The sequence below is a fragment of the Cupressus sempervirens genome, chromosome 11, assembly GCF_028749045.1.
Source record: "Cupressus sempervirens isolate cs-2001-9-10 chromosome 11, ASM2874904v1, whole genome shotgun sequence".
Taxonomy (NCBI): Eukaryota; Viridiplantae; Streptophyta; class Pinopsida; order Cupressales; family Cupressaceae; genus Cupressus; species Cupressus sempervirens.
In genome coordinates this window covers 339,413,355-339,421,830 of record NC_143128.1, presented here as the reverse complement: position 1 = coordinate 339,421,830, position 8,476 = coordinate 339,413,355, and the positions used below count along the sequence as shown (strand labels likewise).

Here is an 8,476-nt window from a genome sequence, read left to right as displayed (position 1 = left end):
AGTAGAGAAAAGAAAGACAAAGGTGCTTGCATGTAGTTATATTGTTGATATTGGTCTATCTTATTAATGAAATGAAAAATCACCTTAGATATAATCAATTAGAGGGAAAATAAAACCTTCTCTATAGAAAAGGAAAAGAGATTTTATAGTCCACCATACGAGTCATCTCTTTAGGTCTACATATGATTGCAACAATGTGTAACTACCCAGTATTCTTTACAAACAACACCTAAGTGTACCAAAAATCCTCATCAAATTTGAATTTGTACCTCTCTTTCAAGAATACAAATTCTCCATTGACACTATATATATAAAATATCTTATCTATTATAGTGAGTAAGTTTTGACAATCCAAGACAATCGATTGTTTAAGAAGTTTTTCCATCACTATTTTGGATCAAATGATATGGTCCATCAAATGTTCTCCTATTACTTACTATCTTTCATCATGATGGTGTTGGAAGAGGATCAATCATCTTTTTCCTTATGGTTCAACCCTGGTAGGGCCTATGGTTCATAGGAATATAAAGGTAGGCGGAGAGGCATGCATAGTTTTGATTCCATGTTATAACTTCCAGACTGATTGCCCTACTATGGCAAAGGGGACCCAAACAACCCTGCAACAAAGCAAAAGGTAGAGAAGCCATTGTTCACACTCTCATGCAAAATATTGATTAAAAAAATCTTCTTACACAATTGATTTCAAAAGAAAATATCATATCTATATCTATATATCTATATCTCTATATATATAATAGATATAAATGATATAAATTGGGAAATATCTAAATAGGAAATTATACGCATTGTTTGGTTGAGATCATAAGAAATCCATGATTTTTGACCATAGAAATATTTTTAATCTTAATAGATCATACTACTATCAAATACAATATCATAATCACCCATTAGACAGTGATTGATGGTAAAGCAATATACTGAGGGCAATGACTATCTTGGCAGTTTGTTCAACTGCATGGATGCCCGAGTTCATCTAGTCTTGTATTCCTATCATGCGCGTTGTCAAATGACCCTGCCTTGTCAGACAATACCTGTCAAATACTCGATTTCTCCACAATCAGGAAGACAAGACACCATCAATGAATTTCACGCCACTCTGCGCTTTTTAAAAATGTTAAAACAAAGGTCCAAAGGAAAGAATATTTCGATGAAAACATCTTTTACTTAATCACACAAATTCAGTATATTTATTAAACTTCACATCATTGCTAGGGAATCCTATGCTGTATGGTAGCCTCTTCATATTGTTTTGTTTGATGCAATATTATTTTATGAAAAATAATTCAAATTACATGTAATTTATTCTCCTAGTTTGAAGGATTGAAGAAAAGACTATAAAGATATTTGTATCTTTGGTTTGAGAGTAAAAACTGTGATTATGAAAATCAAAGTTAGATATGGTATTATATTAGCAGTTAGACTACTGCATGAATTTATTTTAATCATTTAAATATATTATTTATATTAAATTTTTCTTTCAAGTATATTTTTCTTTCTAGATAAATTAGATGATATAGATTTGATTCTTAATTAAAAATATTTTGTCTTTTAAACAAAATAAAATAAATTATATAAATATTGTATCTTTATTATTTATAAAAGAGAAGAATGTATATCTAAATATGACATTTAAATCAAATATCTACTTGTTTTATAAAAAAAAAATGATTAATAGTCTCTTTCTATTAATAAAATAATATATTAGACTGGGTGATACAAGATCAGCTGGAGGATACAAGATCACCCACGAAAGTTCTAAGAACGTTTATAAATTTCTATTATTTTCTTGATAATGATTCTAAGAACATGATCCAAAATATGGAATTTAATAGCATAATGAATCACAATTGTAAAACACCTCGAAATCATCCAATTGAATCCTTCAAAATCATCCAACAAATCTCATAAAATAATGGAAAAGACACACCATCATTGCCTCAATGAATCATTTTTTTTCCAAAGCATTCAGACTTTCATCATCACCACTCCCAACAGCCCCACTACTCCAAACCTAACCACTCTCTAAGGGCAACGACTATCCAGGCAGTTCATTTGACTGCCTGGATGCCCGAGATCATTCAGTCCCGTATTCCTGCCATGCGCATTGTCAAACAACCCCGCCTTGTCAAACAGTACCAGTCATTTCCAAATAGTTTTTTATTTGAATTTGAATTTTGTAATGTTAGTTTTTGTGAGTTTTTTACTTAAATTTGAATTTTGTAAGTGCTAATTTTTACTTTAATTTTAATTTTATATATATATATATATATATATCATAAAATAATTTCCTAAGAATTAATAACTTTTTGTTTTAAATATTTAAAATACAAAATATCATTTTAAAGTAAATAATTAATTTTTTATACTAAATTGAAATAAAAAAGTTGTCTTTAAATATCAACTTAGAAATTATAATTGTATAATATGCTTTCAATGTTAGTGGATAAAATTTTGACATAATTGATAATGTAAATTTTTTTGGCAATATAGTAGTTATTTTATATATTTTATATTATAAATATTTACAAGATTATTTTATGAAAATCTATTGAATTATTATTTTTGTTTATTTCTTGTTATATGTCCTTTCCGTACTCAACTCTTAATTGATAAGTACATCTTTTATAAAATCATTCAACTAAATGCTTAATATTTAAAATAAATTATATTTGGTTAATAAATATTAAAGAATTGTAATGTCTTTTTTAAAGCAAATGGGAATTTTTAATATATATTTTTTAAATTAATATTTAAATTTATGTTTTCAACTTGATTTTTTAAAAATTTATTTACGTATATATTCTTAATCTTTAGCAAATAAAATTTGGCTAATAAAATAATTATAATAGAATATTAAAAAATAATTTTATATTTTAAAAAAATGATTATATATATATATATATATATATATATATATATATATATATATATAATAGAATGTGAAAAAAAAAGAAAAAAGTATTAAATGTAATTTTTTTTTGATCGGTCATATTAAATGTAATTTTAAATGTATAGATCTAATCTAATTTAATAATCAAAACAAATAATTATTGCTTTAATTTTAATTGAATGATAATAGAATACATAAATACTTATCTAAAATATAAAATAAATCTTATAAAAATGACTATATCAATAAATCTAATTCAATTTAAAAACTAAAAATATTCTATGTAAAATTCAAATTTTATCAATTATATATAAAAAATTTAAATATAAGTAAAACTTATTTTGGAAAAAGAAAAATAATATTAATAATTTGATTGGTAAGAAAAAGCATAATTATAATGAAACATTTTCTAAATTATTAAATTATTATTTTCATTTTCAAATTATTACAGAAAATAATGTTATTGTTTAGTTAAATACATTTATTAATTGTCAATATTACATTTTAATTATAGCTTTGTTTTCTTTTATTCTTATCTCCATATCTAAATATAATTTATTTTAAATATTTTAATAAAAAAATCTTGTAAATATTTATAATATAAAATATAAAAAATAATTCTTATATCCCAAAAAAATTAAAATTAAAAATTATGTTGAGAGACATTTTTTCTCCATTAAATCAATCTCAAGTTAAGAAGCAAATTAAAAGAGAACATTTTCAATGTATATAAAAATCATCAATTTACTTTTAAAATGATATTTTGTTACTTCTTAATAAATTATATTTATATTTTAAATGTTAAAAACATAAAAATATTAGTACTTAGAAACTATTTTATGAATGTATATATAAAATAAGTCTAGAGATATCCTTCTTGAGGTGCCATCATATTTATGTGAGTCTAAAAGACCCGAGAAAATGATTCAAGACTCTTGATCTGCCTTATTTTATGATTCAAGACTCTTGATCTGCCTTATTTTTATTTTAATTATCATGATTTTAATTATAATTATATTTAATTTATTTTTTACAGCCCCTTAGCTTACTTAAAATTAAAGTAAAAATGAAAACTTACAAAATTTAAATTAAAAAAAAAAATAAACACTTACACTTACCATTTGGACAAGACAAGTATGTCTGACAGCAGCAGGTAATGACAGGTACTGTCTGACAAGGCAAGGTAGTCTGACAACACTCACGACAGGAATACGGGACTGGGTGAAGTTGGACATCCGGGTAGTTGAACGAACTCCCTGGATAGCCGTTGCCATATGTTGAAGGGGATCCAATCTAACAGGAGCGAGCGAAGGATTCTTCATTAGCTCTTCCAAATCGTCAGCCTCCTTCCTTAGTGAGGCATTCAAAAAAGCCACTATAATTCCCCCCGTGAACCTCTGCATGGGCTCCCTCACTAGACCGTTCTTACACAAATAATACATCTTCCCTTTCACCCCGCCCATGGTATCATCCAAAAAGTCCATGTGACTGTAGTCTACGGCCACGAAATGATAAGTTGGAGGGCTGCACCACCTGAAAAAATTCACGTGGTTCACGTAAGCCGGAGCACAGGGAGGACAACATCAGTTCTTTTTCGCCGGCCTCAAACTCGATCCAATTACAAGGGTCGGCATATTCACCACCTCTTTCCCACACACAATTGGTTGCAACGTCCCGTCAATGGGATCGACTCCCACCAGCGCCGTGTAGGGCATCGATGGATGATTCTTGCTTTTACCCAGCGCTACTTCGAAAGCTACTTTGCCGCCGCGGCTGTGACCAGCAATCGCAACATTTTCGAAATCTGGCTGCACATTTGCTGATAGATACTGAGAAAGATTCTTACGCAGCCACTCCGTGATGCATACAACATCATTTATCTCCACACAGGCGCTCAGACAGGTTATATCATACATTTGCATAAAATAAAATTGTCAGGGAGACATTTTCTTCTAGACTGGAAAGTTTATAATGATGTGAATGTCTGGGATTTACAGAAATATTTTAACTTTGATTCCTTTAAAGAATTTAAGGAAAATAAATTAAAATATTTCATGCAAATTAATTATTAAATTTTTTCTCTAGAAAAGCAAAATGTGTGGATCAATTATTCTATGAAAGACAAATGGAAAAAATTCCTTCATCAAAATAAATAACAAAATCATTGTCATTCCAATTATCATTCATGTGAGAAATATTATAAATTTAAATTACAACTCACAGCCTTAAACCTAAAATTTTTGCTCGGCACTTAAAAATTGCTCGGCACATGAAGGTGCCGAGTGCTCATTTTGCTTGGCACTTGCTCGGCACTTGAAGGTGCCGAGTCACAGATTGCTCGGCACTTCATGGTGCCAAGTAAAGGCAACAGGTGCTGAGTTGGCTCGGCACAAGAAGAGCTCGACACACAAAAAATGCTTGGCATCAATGGATGTCGAGTGAGCTCGGCTGACAAAGGAAATGCTCGACACTTACAACAAAGTGAAGAGGATGCCGAGTGTTTTGTTCCAAACTGAAAAATTATAACTTAGAGAAATTCAACGTGAATGCTTTCACCATTAAAACCAAAAAGCCAAAGCTTTAACCTTTCAAACAAACTACTCAAATGCAACATACAAGGGAAGAGCAATGGATTCAAGTATGCCTGCTTGCCTTCTATTCAATCTTTGATATAAACTATTACAAAATCTGGGAGCATTTGGCTTCAACCAAAAACTCTAAAATAACCCTAAACCGGTAAAACTTCAAACAACTTTATAATTTTAAAAACATTAAGCCTACAACTCTAATGGCTGCATACAAAGGTGCCAGGGGAAATCACTGTTTTAACAGAACAAAACCAAACAACAATAAACTCATAGAGTGAATAGGGGAAGTACGTGCAACTGCAGGCACAAACTTGTTTCCTTCTTCCTTCTCTGCTTTGCTCTGCAACTACTGATCTGTTGAATATGCTTGAACTCTCTAAATGAATGAATAAGCATTCCTTTTGTCACATTCCATTTTTTCCCTCTTTTTTTGATTTGAAAATCTCACCTACCCGTATTAATGTTGCTATCTGTTCTGGACGTCGAAGGGGTAGGTGAGCATTTGGCTGCAGGGAGAAACGTACACTGCATTTAAATATTCCAACAATTCAAATAGTTAGCATCTGAATCAATAAAATATTCTTCAAACAGACAAATTTATGAATCAATCATTCTTTAAACAGAAAAATATCTGGACAATTCAAAATAAATTTGTTTGGATCGATCATTTCATTATCAAGAAACATAAAATCTTTTGTAAAAACAACTAAGTGTATGAATCAATCATTCTTCCACCTGAAAAAATTCTAAATCAGTCATGCTTTAAAATTCAAAGTGTGTCAAAGTCTGAAATTTGTAGTATTTTTAACTGTAGTTTTTTTTAATGGATTTAAGAAAAAAGTTAAAACATTAAAGTCTTTCATTCAAATTAAGTATAAAAAATTATCAATACAAAACCAAAATGTCTGGATCAGTTATTCTATAAATGACAAATAGAAAAAATCCTTTTTCAAAATAAATAACCAAAATTCCAAAATTCAAAGTTCAAACTGTTATCGTCTGAATCAAATATTCTTCAACCAGACAAATTTCAGAATCATCATTCTTTAAACAAAAAATCTGAACTTAAAAAATATCAATAAAACAACAAATGTCTGGATTAGTCATTTTGTAATCAACAGCCAAAAAAATCTTTCGTAAAAACAACTAAGTATATGAATCAATCGTTCTTCAAATTGATTTTTTTTTTCTAAACCAGTCATTCTGTAAACAGGAAAATTTTGGGATAACTCAAAATAAATAAATAAAATTATCAATAAAACATCCGAATCAAACACTCTCTAAACAACAAATATTTCATGATAACAAAAAACTATCATTAAAACAGCTAAATATACAAATCAACAATTCTTCAAACAGAAAGCAGAAAAATGTCTGGATAGATTATTCTTTAAACAAAATATATGAATCAACTAGGTATTCTTTAGTAACTTGTACAAAAGCAGAAAGTTAACAGAAATATCTGTCCATAAGTAGGAAAATATTTCCATAGCAATTCAAATTGTGATATTGCTATCACACAGTTAAATTCCAATCGTAATATCACAAGAAATATCTGTCGTCAAGGTAAATAATTAAAATCATCATCAGAGCTCGAAAATGAGAATCCGTACCAATTATTCCTAAAAAAGAAGAACGTCCAGATCAAATATTGTTTAAATTAATTGCACCTTACAATCTTCAACCATTATAAAAGTTAAAATATCTTCCCTTTCTCCTACACAATTTCAAAATTTCGTAACGAAATTTTCCCCCAAATCTGTTCAGATTTCAAATATGCTAAGACAGTGGATGCAGAGAAGTATATATAACAGAGGAGCGATTGTGATGTATCCATGGGAAGTAGTGTGTTGCATAAGTTGAGTGTAGAAGCTATTGATGAGGAGGTAGCCATGGAGGAAGAGGAGAACAGGGTAGTCTCCTTGTACACAGGGGACAACCACCAGTAGAGGCTTGGGAGAGCTCTGTTCTCCTCTACATCCTTGAGATATTGTTAGGGTTTGACTGGGCAGAGGGCCGATCTTGAACACATCTTCTACGCCCATTTCAGCGTGCTCAAGAATCAAAAATTGGTAGGATGGTTGCTCACATGTTCAAATGTTTGTATTTAAAGCCAAATTATCGGGTACCTGTATTAATACCCACCTCTCTCTCTACCATTGCGTGTCCTATTGTATTTTGTCTTGGTTCATATTGGTTGGGAGGGGGTCAATTTTCCTTCGTCTTATCACAGAGGAATGAAATAATGTTTTTTCTAGTGTACCATTCGAGGAGGTGACGGACATTTGAAATTAGCGGGCACCTCCTCATTTGAAATATGAATCACGAGATCGTATGGAATCTCCTCCTTGAAAAACTGGCATCGGCTACGGTGGGAAGTCGTGCCAAAGTCTGCCCTGCCCGATTGCTCAGTCATCTAATGCATTGGCCCGTGGCTATACAGCCACGAAAATGCACTTCTTTTACATTGCTTTTTCAAACTTCTTAAAAAATTAAGTCCTCTCTTTCGTATGGATGTGCATTTTCGTGGCTGTATAGACGTCATTGCATTGCAGCCATCATTCACATTGTTCGAGGATGATGAGATAGCGATGGATCTACTTACCTAGATATCAATAATTTACCAATTTATTCCCACCACTGCTATTTCTTTATTAATTGCTATTCAATTTTCTTGTTGAGCATAATCATTTGTTTTGCTAATGATGTTTTATATTATATATATATATTTTTGCTACTGATGTTTTATATCATATTTTACTACAAAATAAATATAGAGTTAAAGAATATTCTGTGAATGAAATGGATGTTTTTTATTTTCATGATTTATATGATTTATGTGTGGAATATGGTATTTGAAATATTGATGAAAAAATTTCACCTTGTTCAATTGGAATTATACAACATGATGAATTGAAATATAATATTTGTAATTCTGAATTGTTTTGGAATAAGATTCATTTATAAAAATATAATA

General features: G+C 29.8%; 1 pseudogene; it reads right to left on the bottom strand.

The window, feature by feature from the left end:
* Positions 1 to 908: 908 nt before the first annotated feature.
* LOC149529473 (chlorophyllase-2-like) lies at positions 909 to 7,655 on the bottom strand (annotated as a pseudogene).
* Positions 7,656 to 8,476: the final 821 nt, after the last annotated feature.